At 42.5% G+C, this 23,013-nt stretch overlaps 1 pseudogene; it reads right to left on the reverse strand.

Annotated features, from left to right (window-relative positions):
- Positions 1-3,446: 3,446 nt before the first annotated feature.
- On the reverse strand, positions 3,447-10,586 carry LOC101069506 (sodium- and chloride-dependent betaine transporter-like; annotated as a pseudogene).
- Between the last annotated feature and the right edge of the window lie 12,427 nt (positions 10,587-23,013).

Here is a 23,013-nt window from a genome sequence, read left to right on the forward strand (position 1 = left end):
GACCATTCTGTTTAGTCTGCTCCCCTGTAAACTCGGTCTGCCTTCTGCCCGATCTCGACCTTGCCTGTCCCCGACTATTCTGTTCTGCTCGCTCCCCGGTGAATCCTGTCTGTTGTCTGTGTCCGACAATAAAGCTGTGTTCGGCCAGACTTGTGTGTCACATTTGGGTTCTTATCTGGTTTCTGACAACATTTATTGAACAAAATATTCATTCTTCCGCCACAAAACCAAAGTTTTCATCTTCTGTATCTGAATTAAACAGCTGCGTTATTTCAATGTCCAACATTCCGAATTCCTCTTCTTAATCATCTGAATCGGACTCAACGACCGGTTCCGGTTCAGCGTTGATTTTGTGAAAGCTGTTCCAGTACATGAAGACGGTATCATCAGAATCAGAATCAGAAGAAGGTTTATTGCCATTGTTCATGTGATACACAGTATTACACAAACTAGGAATTTGTCATGGTGTGCCGCTGCGACATTCAACATAACACTAGACATCAACACCACACTAGAATAAGATAAATAAAATAAAATAAGACTTATATACAGTATATACATAAATAGTGAGTGGTAAGAAATAGTGCAGGTCCATGAGGAGTAATGTATTGTTTATGAGTCCGGCTGGCTGCTGTACATGGTGCTTAAGTGACAAGTCACTTGGTGTTCAGCAGCCTGATGGCAGAGGGGAAGAAGCTGTTAGTGTAGCGGGAGGTTCTGGTCCGAATGGACCGTAGTCTCCTGCCTGAGGGGAGGGGGGAAAACAGTCCATGACCAGGGTGGGAAGGGTCGGCCGTGATCCGACCTGCACACCTCTGGGTTCTGGAGATATACAGGTCCTGGATGGATGGAAGCCTGCAGCCGATCACCTTCTCGGCAGCGCGCACGACGCGCTGCAGCCTCAGTCTGTCCCTGGCGGTGGCACCAGCAAACCACACGGTGATGGAGGAGGTGAGGATGGACTCGATGATGGCCGTATAAAACTGCGCCAACATCCTGGGAGGCAGTTTGAGCTTCCTCAGCTTCCGTAGGAAGAACATCCTTTGCTGGGCCTTCTTGATGAGGGAGCTGATGGTTGGCTCCCACTTAAGGTCCCGGGTGATGGTGGTGCCCAGGAAGCGGAAGGAGTCCGTGATGGTGATGGGGGAGTCCATAAGGGCAAGGGGGGGCAAAGGGGCTGTGACTTTCCTGAAGTCCACAATCATCTCCACTGTCTTCTGAGCGTTCAGCTGCAGGTTGTTGTGTCCGCACCAGGACACCAGTCGAGCCACCTCCCTCCTGTAGGCAGTCTCATCGCCATTGGAGATGAGACCGATGAGGGTGGTGTCATCCGCAAACTTGATCAGTTTGACAGACTGGTGGCTTGAGGTGCAGCAGTTAGTATACAGGGAGAAGAGGAGGGGGGAAAGTACACAGCCCTGGGGTGATCCGGTGCTGATGGTGACGGAGTCGGAGACAGTCTTCCCCAGCCGCACGTACTGCCTCCGATCCGTCAGGAAGTGAGTGATCCACCTGCAGAGGGAGTCAGGCACACTAAGCTGGGACAGCTTGTCCTGTAGCAGAGCGGGGCGGATGGTGTTGAACGCAGAGCTGAAGTCCACGAACAGGATCCTCGCGTAGGTTCCCGGGGAGTCCAGATGCTGCAGGGTGGAGTGAAGGGCCAGGTTGACCGCGTCGTCCACAGATCTGTTGGCTCTGTAGGCGAACTGCAGTGGATCCAGGAGGGGGGTGGTGATGGACTTGAGGTGTGGCAGGATCAGGCGCTCTAAGGACTTCATGACTACAGAGGTGAGCGCCACAGGTCTGTAGTCGTTAAGCCCAGTGATCCGTGGCTTCTTGGGGACAGGGACGATGGTTGAGGTTTTGAGGCAGGCTGGCACCTGGCACGACTCCAGGGAGGAGTTGAAGATGTCTGTGAAGACAGGAGTCAGCTCCTCATAGCCCATGTGTCTACAATCCACCCGCATATGGTGGCATAACCTGCCCGCCGCTGCCTCATAGTCTTTCTGAAGGAGTGTTTGCCTTCCGGACTATCTTAATTGTGTTTTTAATGTTTTAAATTAAACGGATCTCAGAGTCAACAACTTTCTCTCTGGGCCTCAGGACCAATAACTAAATCTTCCTAGCTGTGAAAGATGGTGTCACAATCCTGATGACATCCCCAAGTTGATGTCTGTGAAGGTTCTAAGTCATCTAGTTCATGGTAATTCACACGGGGCTGCTAACGAACCCCACTGTGTCAGGGGAAGTTTCAACGACCCTCAAACAGTCCAGTTGCTAAGATTCTACGACCAGAATAAAATACAACAGGTCTATTTTTTGACAATTTAAGGTTAAAAAATCCTGTCAGCAAATTGGTGACCCTGACGCAATAGGTGTAAAAACCACAAGAAAAGACTCCCGGCGTGGACGTGGTCCAGTTCTACACCTGGCCTCGGTTCCAGACCGCAGTGCGTTCGAGAGACCCCGCAACCTGGCACAGCACTCTGTCTCCATCTGGTGGGCATTCACTCACCTGGCGCCAAGACATCACATGGTAAAGCAAAAACCTTTTCTAAGGTCTATAAAATCAGAAGTACCAAACCAGACCAATCAGAAAAAATCCACGGGCTAAAAGAAAAAGAGTTAATTTGGCAACGACTGAAATTCTGGAGAACAGGCGGTAAAAAACACACTCTCATAAAAAAGGCATCGGCAGAGATGAAAGAGTAAGAGGAAATCTGCTGTTTTCTCAAACAGATTACAACTCTTCTGGAATTCTGCTTAAGAGAGAAAAGAAGGAAAAAATGGATGATGCAGAAAAGCAATTTAAGACTGTGGTGTGCATTCTAAATGGTGCATTAACACTTGTGGAAACAAGAAACAGGACTGTTCGGGTTTCTTCTTACATTGACCCTTGGGGAACCAGCACTTTATTTCATGAACACTTGACAAACAAGCATCCAAACTCAAAAAGAAGTTACAATTGGTAAGGTAAGAGATGAACCAATAAAGAACAGTACCAGAGAGGCTGACCTGGTGTTTAATAAAATATTTAATAAAATTTGGTGGTCTATGGTATTCAAAGCAACAGGTAGATTCAGTAGTACCAAGACTGTAAGTTTATGGTCATCCAAGTTGTGTCTTAGGTTTAAAATCTTTATTAGGGTTGTCTCAGAAATGTAATTCATTGAAAAATCTAACTGATGCCCAAGATATTATTTCTCTTTCAAAAGTCAAAAATAGTAAGCTGGCTGTTGACCAATAATTGTTTAAAATGTTGGGTTCCCAATTGCTTTTCTTCAAAAGATTCTTGTTTGAGGTGTCACATAATTTTTTATGGTGAACTGTTAGCTTTTAGTTTTCTGATATCTGCATTTCTCCACAGGGGTTTAATTCTTGTTTTAATTGCAACTGGAGCCAATGAGTCCCATGTTGACTTTAGTTTATTGTTGTAACATTTCTGCAGGAGTGCTCACATTAAAGGAATAATCTTTGCTGTGCTGCAAAATGAGAAGCGTTGAGAATGTGAATAACACAAAAAAGATAGATATTTTTCATGTCAGTAGGTGCTTCTTTTAAGCATTTAATAGCAGCTCATATATCAGATAAGTGGATGGTCTCAGATTCGTGTCCATTTCTCTTAGGATGAGCAGCACCACGATCAGGATACCAGAGGACCAACAGACGCTGAGAGCAGCAAAGAGGACAGAAAACAACAGCTAGTCAGGCAGAATATTAATTTGTTTGCTAAGATAATTAATGGTGGTGATAGGAATTGTAAAGTGTTCCAAAGACTAACCCTTACCTGCTTCGGGGTTCCTTTAGTGAAGCACAGCTTTGCAACAGCATAGAAAGGAATTACAACCATCGAGGACAAGGCCATAGCCAAGCCGAGATGGTAGGACCAGTCTGGATACACATAACCCCCCCTGGATCTCAGAGGCTGGTAGTTGAGAAATGAGCAGATGAGGCCAACCTTTAGGGAAAGCCATAACAGGACTACAGTTAAAAGAGGCTGAGCTGGGCAACAGGGATGAGATGATGCTTGTGGTTTATTCATATTACAGTTGTGTGCACAAAATTACGAACTGATGCCAATGTTAATTACAAGTTGAAGAGATGACAGGTTGTCAGTAATGAGTTTACAGTAAGTTAACACCATCATTGGTAGTGTTTGAGTGTGGCAAAGAAAAGTGTTGAGTTCTAACTTTCTAATTGAAATGAGTAATCTGCTGCTTGTGGACTAAGAAAACTTTAACCTGAAAGTCTGCAACTATCCACATTTATGATTGAATTATCCATTAAAGTGCTGATATTCAACCATACATCCAACTTTAGGGTAAAAGGAACAATTAATATTGTTGTATTAAGGAACAGTATTTCTGATCATCTGATCAAATGATGATTCTGATTTCTGGAATCTCTTCTTTTGGGTTATAAATCTATTATCTAACATGACTGGTATAAAATGAATGTGCATTAGAGATAGAGAGATTAATTTGGACAATTGAGGATACGTGTGGCTGTGATAAATGATGGGGATTTGAAACAATTAGTCTGATTCCTGCTTTGTGCAACTCACCAGAGAGAGTAAAGGGGTAAAGTAACGCCAGCACAGTTTGTAGAGAAGCCAGGGTCTCTGTCCCGTTATCTCTTCAACAGCATTACACATCTGCTCAGCACCTGCACAACAATTAAAGTTTGTTTTAAGTGAAAGATAGGTGTATGTCTATGATTTCATAGCCATAGTCTATAATGTTGCAGTTAAATCAAGATGTATTTGATCGACGGTCTCACTGCAAAGAGGTCTGTTTCTTACATGAATCACTGAAGTGACTCTAAGGACCGCACTAAGGGACCTAAAGCACCCTACTTTGACTCATCCAAGCAATTTTATAAAGACAGGATGACAGTACACCTCCTTCATCTCATTTTGACCACCTTCCAAATGAATATTTTTTTTAGTATCTTATGCGAAAACCAAGTTAAAAAATAAAGTGGCAATAACTGAGATTGCTTACCAAAGGCCCAACCAACAGCCAGACACTGGATCAGAGATCCAAATAGAATACATTTTCCGTTACAACCATAGTAGTCAATCAGTTCAAAAAGGTACACTCCTCCCTGCACATGAGAATGTATATGTGTTTTAGTTTATACATTATATTACTTACATGGATATGCATGGATACTACCTCAGTGGTGAGAACGATCTGTATAATCATGCATCCACAACAGAAGGCCAGGACAAGGAGCTCTCTACGCCATGGTCGGCGCATCTCTGCTGGAAAGAGGTCAATCACCGCTGATATTAGAGTTTCCAGACCTGCAAACTAAAAATTGCAATATGATAAATGAAGAATAAGTTGAGACAAGTGAAATGATTTTTATAGATTAATCCACAATTAATTATATTATTATATTATTAATTAATTAATTATACAATTATACACATTTAAAAAATAATAATAATTACAAAAGAAAGTCTTTTGGTTTTTTTTTATTTACATTTTGAATTGATAAATTATTATATCCGTATAGGCATTTCTACTGTCCCTTGCATTGTGGTAAAAATTCAGACTTGATTGGCTAAGGATATAGTTCAGAGATTGTCAAAGTTAAGACAGCTCTCTCAGTATTTTTCTAATGTTCCTGCCCCCTCAGCCTGCCAGCCACGCCCACCTCATCAGTCTACGGTACTCAAATTACCTATGCAGGCAGCTGCCCCTCATCACATGCAATCAGTCCAGTCTATCTCTGCACTCCTTTGCCAGGTAGTTCTTTGCAGGGACAAGACTTTCCAGTGTTCTTCTGCCTGATCTCTCGGTACCCACCACAGCTGTCCCTGGTTTCTCTGTTTCATCTGCCTCCTGGTAATCATCTAAGCCTTCTGCCCTTCACCAAGATTTCAGCCTCTGCTCTGACCTAGCATTCTGCCACTGATTGTGAACTGTTTGTCTTCCTGAGCGTTTCTGAATCTTTGAATTCTCTACATTGGTGAAAGTCTTTTGTGCTGCAATTATATACCATACACCAACAGTTGCAGAGATAGAATGAACACCCTCACAAATTTGTTTATGAAAATATTCTGAAGATAATGCAAAACTTGAGAACTATGAGAAGGTTTAATTCTTGGATGCTGACACCTTGCGTGACAGATTCTAGTGGTGTATCCTCTTGTCAAGAAATGTCCCTTTCGGGTCCTCAAGGAAGATCTGGTATGTTAGCTGAACCCCAAAAGAAAAACATATATTTGACAGAGTACTTGGCCAACTCTACCATCTTCAGGGTGTTCGAGGGTACATGTTGGTAAGCTCTGTTCACATGTGCTTTATGGTTGAGGAAAAGCTTAAGATTATGTAGCTTGGTACTCTGTCTCTCCTTTTTGTTGATATAGCATCTTGAAGATTTGCTGCCTCGTCGTTGAGGAGTTCAAATACTTTGAGTTTGAGTCCATGACCATTGGGAAAGAAGAAGAGAGGCACTCACAGTGCCTTTTGGCTGTTAACAGGGGTCAGTTGGCACATACACACAAATGCATAAACACTAAATAAATGGTTTCAACAGGACATGGACAATTTTGCATCAACTCACCATTGTGTCAATTCCCAACAGTAGGAGCATAAAAAGAAGCAGACAGCCCAGAGCTGAGGAAGGGGCATCATGGCAATAGCCTGAGGAAAGGCAATGAAGGCCAGTCCTGGACCTGTGGAACAGAAAAGATTCAAATGTTTTCTCCTCATTGTGCATTATTGGAGTTCTGTTAATTTGTAGCAATAGATTAGAGACATATTTTAACTCTTGGTGTATTTTGAGGTCCTACCTGATTCAGCCACCATGTCAATGGGAACTCCTTGTGCTTGTGCCATGAAACCCAGAGTTGAAAAGACTGCAAATCCAGCAACAAAACTGGTGGAGGCATTAAGTACGCTCAACCACAGACAGTCCCTGCACATGCACATATGATTGTTCAAACAAATAAAACACAAAATTAGGATGACATTATAGTATACAAAGTATATAGCTCAGCCTTAAATGTAGCGCTTTTAATGCTCTTTATATCTGAGATGTTTTTTCTGTTTATTCTCAAGATTTTACCAGGACTTGTATATTTTGTTTGACTGTAAGATTACTATTTTATATTTTGATATCAAAAGTTATTGTAGAATAAGAATGTGTTCAAACTTTTTGAGGGTGTTTTTTTTTTTACTTGTTCTCTTATTCTTCCTTATCTTTTAAAGACTAACATTGCCAGGGACAGTTGGCTACATTCATCCATTTATTTCAGAACATGCAGATGACACAGTACACTATGACAGGACCAGCAACACCAACAAGACCAGATGAGGGGAATTGTATGTGGATGTCAAGGGAAAGTTGTGCACTAACGCAGTGAAAATTGACAGTTACTACTACCCAGATTAAAGTATGCGATGAATAATAAATAATGAATGCACGTAGAATTGCCATTTGTAGCTGGAGACCTTAGTCATGTGGATTCCACTAGCATTTTAAATGTGCAACCAGAGGTAGCAGCACACTGCATGGGGTTTACACCACAACCACTACTTCTTCATGGTAGATCAGCTGGTGATGATGCTAATGGTGCAGGTGGCTAACCTGTGAAAAGGAGGAAGACTACCCTCCAGAAACTGCTAGAGTCCTTATCCTTCTCAATGAATAGCCTACTGACTCTCTGGGCCTCCATGTAATCAGTGGTAGAGAAGAGTTATCCAAAGAGTCATAAAGGTTCTTTACAAAGTACTTTGAAAAGTGGATGCAGGTTTCTATCACATAGCCATCAATGTATGAATTGGTACGAAACAAGAGATTGTGCAATAATTGAATGTGGATTGCTGATTGAGTTTGTGATGTCTATGTTCAGCATAATTTATTTTGTATATTTTAATTCTTTACTACCTTTTCATTCTGCGGGTGACACTTAGAGTAAAGATATCCTATTAAAATGTTTTTTTCACCTGCAACAGTTGTTTTTAAATTTGTTGAAGCTCCCAAATGTAATGAGGGTTCCTGCTGACACGCCATAAGAAAAGAGGACCTGAGAGAAAGCATCCATCCATACCTAATTTAGAGACAAAATACATTTATGTCATTAAGCTTTGTATTGCAGTTCTACAACAATTGTTTTCTCTGTTACCTGAAGGTCTGCTAGGCGAGAAACATCTGGATATAGGTAGTAAACCACACCCTGGAAAGCCCCAGGAAGCGTCAACCCCCTGACCAGTAGGATGGCCAGCATTACGTAAGGAAATATAGCTGTGAAGTACACTACCTGAAATTGAAATGAACATTACAGCACTTATGGTATGAAAAAAATGTTTGGGCGTACTTGTGTGCATCCTTTTAGCACGTTTTTTTTTTAAACACTATTTTACCGGAGGATGGGGGTCATCATTAGGTAGAAGGCAGGAATACAGACACTATTAGTCGCACACAGAAAACTATGGGAAAACCTACAGAAATCCTGTCCACATTATTGGCCAGATATTGTACTTTGGTCTGCTTTGTGTTGTGACTTCCCTTGCCAGGATATACAAATAAACTTGGATTTAATTTCACATATTTGAACATAATCTTTACCTTCCCAGTAGATCGCACCCCCTTCCAGATGCAGAAATAGCAGGCTATCCAGCAGGCAAGCAAACACAGCAGCAGCTCCCACCTCACTGTACCCAACTCCTCTATTCCAGATGAAATGGACAGCACTCGTCTTCTGTTACGGGAAAATAAACCAATTCTATGTTTGTACATGGCAACAGTTTGCTTATGCACAAATGGGCTCTGCTTTTGTCAGTACTTCAGCCCTTATTATTAATATGGTGTAACAGGTACTCACTCCCAGAATTCAGAGACTGAAGACTTGGTCAGATTTGTACTGTTGATTATCAGATGTCCACCTTCTGCTGTTGAGAGATCCACACATTTGTCTGTTTGCAAGAAAGCAGAGTGTAATTTAAGATGCATTGATTTGTAAGATATGGATCTTGACACTGAGCATTTTATTTCCAATCTGTCATCTAAACAATGGATGGCTCTAGCCCTGGTTAGCACTGTTGCCTCACAACAAGAAAGTTCCTTGTTCAAATTCGCTGACAGTTTGGGGCTTTTCTGTGCCAAGTGTGCATGTTCCGAAAGATGTACATTTAGTGAATAGGTAAATTGGCTTGTCTCAATTGCTGATATAAATACTGTTATTGGTCCAATGCCACCCCTCAAAGGAAAAGAAGATAGATGATGATGTATTTATGGGTTTGTGTCCCTTTCCTGAAAATTTCCTTCACTGAACAGACCTGAGCTATGCATCGCATTCGTAACAATAGTCAAACATTTCTCCCTGCACCACATTCATCAAATACAGCCCTAATTACCTGTTACATACTCACCTGTGTTCCAGGGGTTGTTGCAGGTGGCCCAGGGCAGAGTTCCACTGAAAGAGTTGATCAGGTAGAAAACAGCCCAGGCCAGAACAATGGTGTAAACTCTAAAGTATATTTGGATAACTATGGTAAAATACCCAGTCCCTGTAAGTAGAAAAAATATATATTTCAGTGAATGGAAATAAGATCATTGGAGTGAAAGAATTGTATTTTGCTCGATTCCAAAAACTGTATGACAAAAAATGAGTAGTCCTGATCTTTCAAGGGAAAGAACACATTTAATCGGTTTCACACCCCAGGATCCTCTGCCCTGCCAAACAAGAAACCCTCCACCATATTAGGGTCCTGTGGAAAGGAGAGGTACCTGCAGGTACTGACTTTATTACTGACTGGACAAACGCAATGGTCTTTTTTTTATAGCTGCTTTAGTGTTTGTGTTAGTGTTAGTGTTTTAGTGGGTGATATTTATATTAGCTATATGAATATGGGTTTCCACATTAATTGGATTATTTTAGAACCAAATCTTTGGGTGATTACCTTGAGCCAATGGGCAAATTTTAGTCCAACAGGTGACAGCCCCCCCTTGTGTGTACTGACCGATCACAGTCTCCAGCAGGAAGAGTGGCAGACCACACAGCACAGTGAAGAAGCAGTACGGCAACAGGAAGACTCCTGGAGAAACACCCTTATAGTTCTTGCTGTGTGATGACTTTCATGGGAAAACAAAAAGCATTAACCAGCCCCGAACCCTATACATCACAACTAAGTGAATTACCCTGACGCCAACCTAAACCCAATTTTAGCCTCAACCTTAAAATCTTAACCCTCAGTCTTTTTTGTGAAGACCAGACAAAATGTCCTCACTTTGGTAGTAGAAAGACAATTTTAGTAGTCGATACACACACACACACACACACACGCACACACACACACACACACAAACGCACTAAAACAAATGATATTGTCAGTGATAAACCAGTTCAAGAAATTAATGGAATTAAAGCATTAATCCAGCTCATTTAACTTTTCAATTGCCACCATGACTGTTAACTATTCATAGTTTATTATTTTAAGTTTTTGAAATTTTATTAGGGTATTGATTTAAATTCCAAAAAATACAGAATGACTTTCAACTGGAAAATGTCAGTTGTTCTGTTAGGTATTAATATTCCAAAGTTCATCTTTATTCCAACTCACCTCCTCCATTCTTAAAGCAGAGGTATGGGAATCTCCATACATTACCCAACCCTACTATATTGCCTGCAGTTGCCAGAATATATTCTCTTTTTTTGCTCCATTGGTCTCGCTCCCCATGTTCCATGTTGGTCTTGATCTAAACTAATCCTTTTTCTTGATAAAGAATTAATGAGGAACCTAAGACATGTGCTGTGGAAGAAATCCAGGAGGTGTTATCTGCTGGCTGATAGGATGAGGTAGTTAAGAAGAGCAGTCATTTTTTTTTTACCCAAAGCCTTATTGCAGTAGGAAAATTGGTCTGTGTGTATCTGAACTACTCTGTATGCTAAACAGAGTCATCAGTGTGAACATGTTAAATACACTTTAATTACCCACCCTTTCCATGCATTCACGTGTGTATTTCATTGCTCATGTACTTTAAGTGAATTCACCAAACAAGCGAACACAATCAGCCTTCCGTCAGTCCGATCCTCAATTCTTCTCATCAGAAATAAGTCGGGATTTATTGCACTGCTGTTACAGTCACAATCTTCAACATGTGTTTCAGTAAGCAGTGAAGAAGAAAAAGCATTAGTCTCTGGCCGGTGTGTGTGAAAAGTAAATCAAATCTTGTTTTTCTTTTTTTCTTTCACAAACCAGTGGTGCTCTTTCAGAGGATTACCTAAAATTAAAATAAAATTATCCATCAGTAATCCCTAATGTTCCATAACTCAGGAATATGAGTTCACTCTTATCCCTTTTTCACCAAAAGAACCTGGTGCTAGTGCCAGTGCTTAACTGGTTCCAGAGACTGACTCCAAGTAAAATGTTCAATGGCAATGACATATATGGGACAGGTCTGTTAATTTCTAAATGGGCATTCACTCTGCTGTTCCCTTTGCACCAATGCCTCTTTTGTCATCATGCTCTTTTGGTGACCGCTCCAGTTATGGTCTCCATGATTGTTATCTGCCGTCCACCTGGACAATCCATCATAGATCCCCACTCCTGGCAAACAGACAGAGCTGGCAAAGAGCTTGAAGTCATTCTTGCTTAGAACTGCTTTTAGACCACTTTTTCATTCAGTTCTCACTGAGCAGCCCCCCCACTCCCTCACCATAGTGCCACGGATGCGGTGGGATCCATTTGCAACACGGCAGTTCCGGACAGTTTTAATAAACGGCTTTATTGAAGGTAACAGCACACGGGCCTCTGTGAAATGGAGAAAACCCATCACAGTGTTTGCAACGGTCCAAATAAACACACAGCCAAACTCTTAGTTGGGAACAGAAGGTTGTCAGATTTAGTAGGGCAGAGGAAAAGTCCAAGGCAGGTAGGGTCAAAACCAATAAGTCCAATCAAACGATGTGCTGGAAAGTCAGGCTTGGAGCAATAATAAGGCATGAATGTCCAGCAGTTGCTTAAATAGGCCTAAGAGGGAGCAACAGGTGAAAATGACGAAAGCTGATCAGATGGGTGTGGAGGAGGGGCGTGGCAGAGTGAGTGGAATTTTCCACCTTGGCACGAGAGCAGAAGAGCAGGCAGTTACACATGGTCTCCTTCCAAAGCAATCTCTGCAAACTCTCTTCCACCCTCTTCTCCTCCATTCTGCCCACTTCCAGCACATTCTCTTCTCCAGGGATTAATGATACCAAGGTACTATTTGCTCTAGCCTGCTAGTCTGTGTCCTCTAACCACCAGGATTTGAAGTAGATCACTGAGTTCCTGTATAGAAATGTCCTTTACCTAAACCAATTTGGTTTCAAGAATGGCCTTTCAACAGCCCTGTTGTCTATGATGGAGACACTCTAAATGGCCTGATAATCTTCTCATTTTGCTTGACTTAGCTGCATTTGATAAAGTCAGCCTCTACATCATTCTTTCCATTCTCTCTGGCATGGCATCACTGGGAGTGCATTTTCCTGTTTAGATTCTATCTGGGAGTAAGGATTGTTTTTTGCCATATACACAACCGTCCTGGGCCAATGATTCCCTCACATGTTTTTTCATTCTACTGCTATGCAGATGTCACTCAGCTGTACCCCTCATTTCCCCCAGATGAACCCCCAGTCTCAGACAAGGTCTCAAACTGTTTCTCGGATGTGGGACCACCAGGAGTCACACCTCGCCGCTCCATTACAGCTGATCAGGTGAGGAAGGACCTGAGGAGGACCAAGACGAGGAAAGCTACTGGCCCTGATGGCATCAACTCCAGACTACTCAAGGACTGTGCAGATCAGCTCTGTGGAGTACTCCTGCACATCCTCAACCTGAGCCTCAGTCTGGAGAGAGATCCACTACTGTGGAAAACATCATGTGTGGTTCCGGTTCCTAAGACTGCTCACGCCAGGGAGCCCAACAACTTCAGGCCAGTGGCTTTAACCTCTCACCTGATGAAGACCATGGAGAGGATCGTTCTCACCCACCTCCGACAGCTGGTGGACAGCAAGATGGACCCTCTACAGTTTGCATATCACCGGGCATTGGTGTGGATGACGCTGTCATCTACCTGCTGCACCGGTCACTCTCACACCTAGAGGGCACCGGGAGCACTGTGTGAGTCATGTTCTTTGACTTCTCCAGTGCCTTCAACACAGTCCAGCCATCATTGCTGAGAGGGAAGATGGAGGGAGCCGGAGTCGACTGTCACCTAGCTGCCTGGACCACCGACTACCTCACCAACAGACTACAGTACGTGAGGCTCCGTGACTGTGAGTCCGATGTGGTAGTCTGCAGCACGGGGGCACCGCAGGGTACAGTTCTCTCTCCCTTCCTCTTCACTCTCTACACATCGGACTTCAGCCACAACTCGGACAGCTGCCCCCTTCCCGAAGTTCTCCGATGACACAGCCATCGTTGGACGTGTGTCTGAGGGGAATGAACTGGAGTACAGGGAGGTCATCACCAACTTTGTTGCCAGGTGTGAACTGAACCATCTGCGCATCAACACCAGCAAGACAAAGGAGGTGGTGATCAACTTCAGTAGGAAGGCTACTCACACTGCACCAGGGAACATCCAGGGTTTGGACATTGAGATCGTGGAGGAGTACAAATACCTGGGTGTTCATCTCAACAATAAACTGGATTGGACTCATAACACAGACGCCCTGTACAAGAAGGGCCAAAGTCGTCTTTATCTGTTGAGGAGACTGAGGTCCTTTGGAGTGTGCAGGTCACTGCTTAGGACCTTTTATGACTCTGTGGTGGCATCGGTGATCTTCTACGCTGTGGTCTGCTGGAGCTGTGGAAGCTCAGAGAGGGACAGGAAGAGACTCAACAAACTGGTCAGAAGGGCTGGCTCACTCCTGGACTGTTCTCTGGACTCCATTGACGAGGTGGGTGAGAGGAGGATGTTAGCCAAGCTGACATCAATTATGGACCCCTCTCACCCCCTACACGAGACTGTGGTGGCCTTAAGCAGCTCCTTCAGCAGCAGACTGTTACACCCACGGTGTAAAAGGGAACGTTACCGCAGGTCATTTATTCCAACTGCCGTCAGATTGTACAACATTCACAATTCTTAATGTAGAACCAATAACCCAGGGTTGGAGTATTTGCACTAACTAATCTGGAAGGTCTTATTTGCACATCTTATTTGCACCTTCATTTTTCTTCACACTGTCCGACCTTCTTTCTGTACATAATTTTTAATTTCTGTATATACTGTATAATGTACATAGTAATGTACATAATATAAGAGTCTTTTTATTTTTATTTTAGTACTTTTCTGTATTGTACACCACGGGCTACCGCTGTAACGTGTAATTTCCCCAATGTGGGATCAATAAAGTTTTTTATCCTTATCCTTATCCTACCACCTCAAACTTAACCTTGGTAAGAATCAGCTCCAGGTGTTCCCAGCCAACCAATACTTTCATCACAACATTGACATCAAAATTGGCTCCTGGTCTCTTGCTCCTACCAGTGACATGCGGTGAGGTTCATGGCTGGGGAGGCACTGACGTTATTAGTCAGATTTACAAACATCATATGAGCCCCCTAGAGCAGCGTATTCACTGTTTCATTGGCAGTTGAAAATTGTTTTAGCTTCTGAATACAATCCTCCATTCTGTACGTATGACAAGGCAATAAGAAAAAAATTGATGACTCAGCATTTGACACGCTACCTGTAAATCGCTTATTCCACTGCCAATCCCTGGAATCATTAGTGCCCCCTAACATGAGGCCGGAGAAGTGTTCCTCCTTTATGCTTCTTTGCCGCCGATTGTATGGCGCAAGAAACACATTACAGGAATATATTTGCTGACAAAAACACGGCTCATTATATAAATCAGCTAAACTATGAAAAATTAGTTCATATAGTATTCTTATTTGAACATTTAATAGTGACATAAAGAGAGAGCCCCACCCTCACCTGAGGCCCAGTCAAACCTGGCCTCCGGATGTAGGCGGTGCAACGCTGTGCTGCGCGATGTTGCGCTGTGTCCGTTGCCTAGTATCTTCTCAGTATTTTAATGGTAAACATCAAAATTAAAAGATATAAAAATGGTGAAGTTAAATTGATAATTAGTTTATAAAATAACTGGAAAAATAAAGCCATTTGATTTTTTCTTTCCATGACTGCAGGGGAGGCCTGGCTTCCCCTGCCTCCTCTGACTGCACGTCACTGGCTCCTACCAAGGCTTTATAAAATCTTGGAGTCATGAATAATGATCAACTGAATTTTTCTGATCATACCCTCAGTCTCCCAGTCGGGCCCCCTTGCCTTATTGAATATCAGAAAAATCAGGCTGTTCTTTGCACAGCATGCCACCCAGCTACTGGTACAAGCCATGTTGATCTCATGTTGATCTTCATTGACTACTGCAACAAAGTGCACTGATGTGTGTGGTGAAGCCGGTTCAGATGGTCCAAAATGCAGTCTTCTAGTCTTCAACTGAAGTGGGCTCACATCCCCCCACTGCTGAATGAGTTCCACAGGATTCCTGTGTCTATCCACACTAAAGTCCGGTCACTAATGCTGAGCTACCAGTTACTAGCTGGATCTGTCTACTGTCCACTGCATTCTGCACATGCGCCCAAAAATTTTCATTCCGTCTTTCCCAATGGTTGAACAACCTCCCAGGGCAACCCTCTCTTCCTGCAAAAAGCTCTTGAAGACTCTTACAAACCTGGCTGTAAATACAATTGTCAAAACGTTACTCAAAAGAAAACAAAAACAAAAAACATGTGGCATGTTTCTGGGCTGCTCATCAAGGAAAAGAGAACACAGTTCATCAGCAGCCATTTTAACCATCAAAAAATTAAGCCACTGTCAAACACGGTGTGTTGAGGAAAGAGGACATCTGTTACGTGCGAGATAAGGAGGCCAGGACCCAGATGCAGAGTGCAAAACAAAAGGTTCTTTATTGACAAAAAATGCAAAGAGAGACAGAGTGAACGATCTATCAAAAACGCTAAGAAAGTTGCAACAGAAAAGCGAACGAAAAATCACCATGAGGGGAAAAAACCGTCACGAAAAAGTACAACTGAAAACAGTGGCTAGGCACTGAAATAAACTTTCTACTCAGGAGAATAACAAGGGATAACACGAGGCGAAGGGCTGGTGAGCTCTGTGAGCTGGCGCTAGATGCTGAAGCATGAGCAACAATCCAGCACCGGAGACAAAGAGCGGAGAGCTTAAGTAGGAGCCAATTTAGGCAGAACAAGCTGCAGGTGTGCCAGAGGCTCAGCGCTCTCAGAGATCAGCCCGCCCCTAAATGCCGCTCCTGCAGGTAGGTGAGAAGTCTGAGTGACAACCAAAAACAGAACCACAACACCAACACAAAACACAGATTAAGAAATTAAACATGTTACAGTGGGAAAAGTTGTCTTTTAATGATTTCAATAAGAGTGTAAATGACAAGTTGACAAGTCGCTGTTTTATACTCCCTTAACTTATTTTCAAAGAGAACAAACCAAGGGACCTTGTTCATATGAAAGGTGCATGGATTTAACATTGTTCCTTTGATGAAAATCAAGAGACTTTTACTCAACTGTCTATATAGAACTGGATTTTTTTATGGTTAACAAATCTCTTCAAGAGTTGTGAACAATCCAATAAAAACCAAGATTTAGAGAATGTTAGGTTACATCATAACAAGGGAACAATGAGACAAACTTGAGTCGCTCATGAGTTGTCCAACAGGTGAAGAAGAATAAATAAACAAACAGCACAAGTAGAATCCACCAAACAGAAAAAAAAAAAAACTAGACACAGAAATGACTATACTCACATGTCTTAAAAAACTAGGAATAAAATCCCAGGAGTACTAAACAGAAATGTCTGACTTCAGAACTGGACTTTTGCATCAGGACCATGTTATGTGGAAATTATGCATTTTTGAAGATACAAAATGAAAGCGCAGAGCTAACACTGCAGCTGATCAGCGGTGTAGCGGGAATTTTAAATATATATATATATATATATCTATTTAAATACAATTGTTATAACAATCACCACTTCAAATATAGCACAGCACTTCCAATGTGAAAAGAGCGCCATCTATTGTCTGCCCGTAAAAACAACATGTGGTTGCTCATGGTGCTCTAGCGTTTGCTCCCACTGTTATTTTCACAAAATGTAATTTTGGGGATTTGTTTAATGGTTTGTTTTTCCAAGTTGTTAATTAGACTAACAAAACCTACTTGCTCAGGTGAGTTGAAGACTTCATCTGAAGCAAGTCCCCTTTAGTATTTGTTTCCAGATGGACCTGCAAAATGGACTTGGGCCAGTTAATAAACAGTTATTTAGATATGAGTCAGTGGTATGAAGTGTGGACAAAGAACAGACAGCAGAGTGTTTGGTGAGGAAGACTGAAGCCCACTACTCCTGCTTATAACGGCACAGATATAAATACTCCTCTGTTTGGATGTTCTGTTTCCTCTCTGAATTCTTTCCATTGTGGAAAAAGAAGCTCCATCTCCATATCAAAGTTCGATGAACTTGTCTCTAAAGACAGAGCCAGATAAGGATTTGGAGTATTTGTATTTATCTTTTCACACTGTTCTACCAACACCCAAATTTGATCCCTGTTTCACCTGTAAGAATCCCCCACAATTGAAAGGTGTAAGTTTCACTTTGTAATCTAGGAGATGTGAGGAATACCATACAGGCAGTGACCTGAACTGCAGTCAGGTGACAAAATAGGCCACTGCATCAGAGCTGTCAAATAATTACAATTTATAATCACATTTCCAGTTTTCCCGATACACATTTGGGCAGGTGTTGCACGTTTAGCATTCAGATGCTAAAGTCAGTGGTGCCTGGATATAATGAGAATTTCTGCTGCAATGTGTGACAGCCACAAGTTTATTTTTATTATCAGATCCCTTGTTTTTTTATCTTGTACTGGTTATTACTGTCTTCCCATAGCCGCTCCCCTTGTCCCCCCTCTGCAAAAGCTATAATGTTACCAATAAGGTTAACTCTGTGTAAGATGTCTTTGCCAAACAATTCACAAGCAAGATTGAAATTGGATATAGATCGAGTGGAACAACCCAAATCCATTCTGGTTGTGTGGCCTGTTCATCATTCTCAAGCAAATATTTTGTCTGATATCCACTCTGTGAAGACCTAGAATGTCATTATAACCATGAGATGGTGTGTGTGTGTGTGTGCGTGTGTGTGTGTGTGTGTGTGTGTGTGTGTGTGTGTTTATGTTCATGATGCAAGGGAAGGGGCTGAAATTTTAGGCTTGATAAACAGGGCATTTGCAGTCACTTGAACTCTTGGGAGCTTGTTCTTCTCCCTGTATGGAAAAAAAAGCATGAAAAGCTAAAATGAGGAAAGTGTTGTTCTCCCGTGCCAGAAGCCAAAAGCCTAAGGAGGTGTGGACTTTAGAGCGAAACAAATATGCTTATGTTTTTAACCATTCTTGCATGAAGGCTTCATCCTTGCACACACAAGAAGGTCAAACATCAGATTAGAAGAGACTATGGAAAGATTAATCCATTAAAAGGTAAACATCCAAAAACACATTCAGTTTACACAACTAGAGTTTCCTGTGCTATTCCATATGAAAATTTGTTTAGATTCCATTGTTCCAATACATCAAGAAACATTACATTATGGATCAACCCAATCACAAGCATCCCTGTAATTTACAGACACATTTCTATTGAGAGTTGATCAGTGCTGTTGGTATTTACGAAGAAAATCCAATTCCAAGACATCTGTAACCACATTTATGCCATTTGTTTGAGGTTTGATTTAATGCACCACAGAATGACATAGAAAGGATTTTAGTACAATGTGACTGCTGCTGATTTGCAATCCTGGGAACTTTAGTGGGTTCTTTTGGGAAAAAAGTGCTGTGATGTATCAAGACAATCCAGTCACAACTAAACACCCATTGATTACACTTAAACAGGAACAGATGTATATGTGGATATATGTGTGTGTGTGTGTGTGTGTGTATGTGTGTGTGTGTGTGTCTGTGTCTGTGTGTCTGTGTCTATGCAAGAAAGAGAGGGAGAGAGAGAGAAGAGAATTTTCAACATACAGTACTTCTAAATATTTACACCAGGGAGAGGTATGTTCGGTTCACTGTCAGTTCACAGACATACCAGAGTAGGTATAATGACAATGACTAGTAATAATAATGATCATTTGCACTGTTTTAATGTAATCATCAGGAAAAAACTGGCATTGCACTCTTTTTTCTATCCGTGTGACCAATCTGTGGTTGAAGCTCTGTCACCTGTCTGTGTGAAAATGGTGGAGCTGCAGCTTCTACATATTTATGTTCAATGACAAACAATCCGGGGACAATTTTTTACGCTTCTGCAAAAGGGCAGAAAGGGCAGCGCTGCAATCAAAGTCTTTCCGGGGCCCATGAGGGGGAACCCCTAGAGAAACACCAGTACCAAACCACATCTGACACAACATTTAACATACTGACCTTAACTCCGTGTGGACTGAAAGTAATCGGAAGCTAAAAATTATGCAAATGGTGATGCTTTTGGTTTAGCATTAGCATTTATGTAAAATCCAAACTCTTTCAGGTTGGCAGATGACTAAGCCAACAGTTGTGCGCTGTGGTTTTGAGCCCATTTCCTTTCTCTTTCACTCCGTCCATGGCTGTTCCCACATGCAACATGTGGAACAGCTTCATTATTTACAGCTTCATTATTTACAGCGTTTAGCACGTCTTGGAGAATGTTGCGATAAGCTGCAGTCACTGGAGTTCATGTGAACTGTGCAAGCGCGCACTGTTATTGTTCTGTTCAGCAAAGGCTGTTTTTCTGTCAAATGTTTGCTGTCACTTGTGCGAAGGGACAGAGTAATTTATATTTACAGCTGCAGAACTCACTGCTTTTGCGGGGTGTTGCGTGAGCAGTTAACTGTTGAGACAATGAATCGTGGTGTGCTCTCACACTCCACTTCGTAAACCGGTTCAGTTCCTGTCAAAATTAGACCAATTTGGCTTTCCCAGAGGTCCCTTCTAATCCAAGCCATGCTTCAAGTGTGGCATCTGCAAATGATTCCTGTTTGGCTTTATGGAATGTGAAGATCTTACAAGTTGTCCGTGTCATAAATGAAACATTTGTATGAAGTTAAATTGCTTTAAAGTGTTAGGGTTTAGTTTGAACAGGGCCCGAATGCAGACAGGAAACCGCCAACTAGGTCTAAAAAAAAAGCCCCAAACTCTGCAGGGGAAAACCTCGTTCGACATGGGAAAAAGATCCTGCACGTTTCTTCACCAAAAGAGGAAGCTGTGGTGACCTTGAGCAATGAACAAAACCCGACTGGTTAACAGGAGCGGTAATGGTCACCAGTGCCAGCTGCAGGTAAAGGCTCCACCACACCACTTGGAGACGGAACAGAGCAGGAACAGGGGAAAACACCACCAAAGAACACCAAAACAAACACCCAGGACCCTGACAGGGAGATTGAAAGTACAATGCTTCAATAAATTCATTTTACAATAGTATTCAGAATTACACTTCCCTAGTTTATAGGGAGGAGGTGGCCAGTCTGGTGAATGACCTCACCAATGACACAGACAAGACCACTGAGATGATCATTGACATGAGGAATGAAGGAACTCTTCTACCCCTGATCATCTGTGGCCTTGAGGCGGAGAGGGAGAGCAGCTCTAAATTGCCAAGGCAATTACCATAGCTGCATTGTTGAGAACATCTGTGTTGGATCATTGGCACCTGCAGGGAGTAGTAAAGACTTCTGAGAGACCAGTACCCACTCTACAAGACCACTATGTCCACACAAACCACAGGAGAACCTGCTGCACAATGAAGGCCTCTCCTCACCCCTGACATGGACTGTTAACACTCCTTCCATCTGAATTGTGAAAGGCAGGAAATCCACTTTGAGGAACTGCATTTTTCCCAAATGCGATGGGCCTGATAAATGGCTCCAGTACACGCTGCCCCAGCCCCAAAAGAAAAGCATTTCAGACAATTCACATCGCTGTTCAGCTGTAACGCACAAATACATGCGGTAAAAAAAAAGTGTAACAACAATTTTCAAATTCAAAACAATCTTCTACAACCAAAGATTGTGATGGGACCATGCAAAAAAACCTGCCCCCCCCCCCCCCCCCCCTTCCCCGTGTTTAGGTGGAAATCCCAAGAAGTCTGGAACAAACACACCAGAAAAAAGGAGGGAGGGACTGTGAGATTAATCTGGAAGAAAACATTTCCCACCAGGCTGTCAGGAAGTGCAGCAAGTCAACGACAGGCCAAAAGAAAAACAGGTTTGCTCTGGAAATCTCAGCCTGTTGCACGTCGTTAGACTACTGGATAAATGCCGACGTTTAAGATGATTCTGCTGGTGCTGATCCATGAACGTGATGAAATTACAATAAGATCATGATTGTCTGCAAAAAAAACCTTTTTCGACCCGTGGGTTTTCAAGGATTTGCTTGACCGCCTGTGTATCAGTTCACATTTTACAATGTATCAACCAGTAATTAGGGAGGAGCTTCTGCCTCCTGTGTGCTCATTTTTCTACCCAGGCCACTGTTTGTCATCTGCTGCTTCACTGCTCCTTTTAATCACAGGCTGGTGTAAATGTGAAGGTTCAAAGGTCACCGGACAGGCTATCAGCTCAAACAGGTAGCTTTATCCCAATACCAAATCAATACAAAAACCCTTGTGCTTACCAAGGACTCCTTTTTTTTACATCTAAGGACTTGAACTGTATATTACTCTTGTTGCTTCAACTCTTGTTGTTGTTTATTTGACTCTAAATGCAGCTGAAATATAAAATATTTCTCTCTCCTGCCTCTCACCATCAAGGGTGCTGAGGTGGGGAGGGCTGACAATCACAGATTCCTGGGACTGCAGGTAACAACAGACAGCTGGACTTTGAAAACTGCTGCCAGAATGAAAAAAGAAACGCAGCAGCAGCTCTACCTTATCAGGCTGCTGAGGGAAGGTGGACTCAACCGTGACCCTCTGACTGAGAGAGCATTCTCACCTCGAGCATCGATACCTGGTACGGCAACACACAGGCAGAGGGAGAGTCGTAACTGCTGCTGAGAAAAACCTCCTTATATGGACTCGATGTACATGCAGCTCACCCCCTGCTCAGACACAAACTCAGCACGTACATCCGGATAATCACACCCAAAACACTAACTTTCAGCAGCTTTTTACCTGACACGGAAAAAACCAAAGCAAAAGGATCACAGCATTACTTTCGAACCAGACCAATAAGCCTTCATTTCCTCACCCTGCATTATGTGCAGAAGGTCCAAATCATTTCCCTGTCTGGCAGTGTTGTTTCAATCTGCAGTGATTTTAATGTTTTTACAGTGTTTTTATTGTTTTTACAAGGTTTCTTTGCTCTTTATGTACTCTGTTTTTCATGAACTGACTGTAGACTTCAACAGCCCCTGCAACAATCCCAATTCTTGGTTTATGTACCACTGGCAAATAAATTATTGCAGTCCCTTAATCGTGCAGGAGTTCACGTAGGAACAACTTAGTATACAACACCACTAAGGTGCTGCAATGTAGTGAGTGACATGCTAAATAAATGTGGAGGGTCACTGATGTGCAGCTGAAATTGTTTATTTCCATTAAATCTAACATATTAAATAAAACTCTGTGCATTTCTATATTATTTTTCCCACGCTCTGCTGTCCCTGCTAACGTCACTTACCGTTTCCTTAATGTTTGAACCATTTACCATTACGTTATCAAAGCTGGTGTTGGAAAACACGCGTTTTCGCCCGTCAATGAGAGTAGTTGTTTTAATTAAGTTTGGCAGCTGTTCTATTATTTATGGAGCACCAACAGTTGCACATCATCTATTTGTCTTCTGTTCTGTCTTATAGCTCGGAGTTTCTCAGTGTTTGCCTTTTCGGAGCCTTGCGTAAAGTATAGTAAAACAGAGATCCCTAAACTTCCCTGCAACCGAGGGGCGGGGTGATATGTGATCTGTATCGGGTGGGTGGTAATGAAAGAAAGCAGAGCTGAGGGAGTTCAC

This window comes from Takifugu rubripes, chromosome 5, assembly GCF_901000725.2.
Source record: "Takifugu rubripes chromosome 5, fTakRub1.2, whole genome shotgun sequence".
NCBI lineage: Eukaryota > Metazoa > Chordata > Actinopteri > Tetraodontiformes > Tetraodontidae > Takifugu > Takifugu rubripes.